Source organism: Penaeus monodon, chromosome 5 (assembly GCF_015228065.2).
Source record: "Penaeus monodon isolate SGIC_2016 chromosome 5, NSTDA_Pmon_1, whole genome shotgun sequence".
Taxonomy (NCBI): domain Eukaryota; kingdom Metazoa; phylum Arthropoda; class Malacostraca; order Decapoda; family Penaeidae; genus Penaeus; species Penaeus monodon.
The window spans coordinates 42,531,322-42,533,821 of record NC_051390.1 but is presented as its reverse complement, the minus strand read 5'-3'; positions in this window follow the sequence as shown (position 1 = coordinate 42,533,821).

The following is a 2,500-nucleotide window of genomic DNA, read 5'->3' as shown; positions in this document are numbered from 1 at the left end:
GTTTTGGGGGTTGTGTGGTGGTGTGCATTATATTTTATTATATAATATCTATATAAAAATTTTTAAATATATATATATATAATATATATATAATATATATATTACACACACACCCCACACACACAACAACACACACATATAATATAATATATATATATATTTAATATATATATATATATATTAATAATATATTATATTATATATGTGGGTGTGTGTGTGTTTTGTGTGTTGTGTGTGTGTGTGTATTTTGGGGTTTTTTGTGGGGGGTGGTTGGGTATATATGTATGTGTGTGTGTGTGGGGGGTGTGTGTGTGTTGTGTGTGTGGTGTGTGTTTGTGTTGGTGGTGTGTGTGTGTTGTGGTGTGTGGTCTTTAAATATTGTTATTTTGGCGCTGGATTTTTCTACTTTATCATTTTTTACCCTTTGTATTATTTTTTTTTATTATATTATTTTTTATAATTTTATTATTATTATTATTATTATTTTTATCATCATTATTTTATTTTTATCATTGTCTTTATTTTTATTATTATTTTTATTTTTATTATCTTATTTTTTATATTAATTATTTTATTTTTATTATTATTATTTTTTTATTGTCATTATTTTTATCATTATTATTTTTATTATTGTTTTATTATTATTATTATTATTATTTTTTTTTATTATTATCATTTTTCTTTTAAATTATTATTATTTATTATTATTATATTATTATTATTCCCATTATTGAAAGCAAAACACTCTTCCCGTGTGATACAAGGAAAGAAAAACCCAAAAATAAAAAACAGTTTTATTGAAAATGGACTACAGTTTAAAATCCCCTGGATTCCACCCCCAGCCCTGAGGAGGAATCCAGGGGATTCGAAACTGTAGTCTTTTTTCAAAAAATTTTTTTTTTTTTGTTTGTGGGTTTTTTTTCCATTTCATTATTTTTTATTATTATTATTATTATCTTTATCTTTGCTATTATTTTTATCACATTATTTTTATTGCATATTATTAGCATTATTTGATTATTACATTTTTATCTTTAATTTTTTCATTATCATTTTTATTATTATTATTTTATTATTTTTATTAATTATTAATTATCCTTTTATTATTATATTATTATTATTATTATTTTTAAATTTATATCATCATCTTTATTTTATTTTATTTTAATAATTATCACTTATTATTATATTATTGTTATATTATAATCATTTTATTTTTACATATTATTTTTATACTATTATATTATTATTATCATTTTTATTTTTATTTATTATTTTGTCCTTATTTATTATTTTTTTTCATTTATTTTTGATAATCTTTATTATTACAAATTTTTTAATATTATTATTATTATTATTATTATTAATTCATTTTTAACTTTTTACTTTCATTCTTTTTATTATCAGAAAATATTTTTTTTAATTTCTTTGGGATAAGGGTTATGTATCATTTTACGGGTTTTATATCAATTATTTCCGCGCTATCTTTACGTTTTATCATGTAATTATCATGAATTTAAAACCAATTTTTGATGGTGATAATCACAAAAAAGAGAAGGACAAAAAACAAAAAACAACAACAACAAAAACCCCCAAAAAAAAAACAGAAGGAAAAAGAATAAGAAATAAAGCAAGAATAAAAGAACAAGAATAAAAAATAAAACAAGAAAAAAACAAAAATAAAAAATAAAAGAAGAATAAAGAACAAGAAAAGAAATAAAAAAAGAAAAAGAACAAGGAAAAAGAAATTTAAAACAAAAAAAAAAAGAACAAGAATAAGAAATAAAACAAGAAAGAAAAGAATAAGAAATAAAGCAAAAAAAAGAACAAAGAAAGAAAAAAGCAAGAATAAAAAATAAAGCAAGAATGTGAAAACGAGCCAAAGTATTAACGGAAACAAATTCCTCTCGATCGGAAATACCTCCCACGTCCCCCGTCTTTTATCAACTCTCAGCGCCTTGTCCATAAAAAACGGGGTCGGGTGCACGCTCGAAATCCCCCTCTCCTCCTCCCCCGATAAACTTTAATTCACGTTTAGAGAGAATGATTACCCAAAAGGTAACACGGCACTCCGTGGAAAGAACTGGGGACCTTACCACGTATCACTCCAAGGATCACAACATGAAAAAACAATTAAGTTCATGCTGTGACCACGGCGGCACAAACATGAACCTACCCTTAAAAAAAAAAATAAATAAATAAATACATAAATAAATAAAAAAATAAATAAAATATATATATATATATATAAAATATATATTATATATATATAATATATATATGATATATATATATATATTTTATTAATATATTATATTATAAATTAGTGTGTGTTTGTTGTGTGTGTGCGTGTGGTGTGGGTGTTGTATGTGTGTGTATTAATAAATATAATATATATTATAATATATATATTATATATATATATATATATATATATATATATATACACACAACACACACACAATATATATAAATCTATATAAAAAAATATATATATATA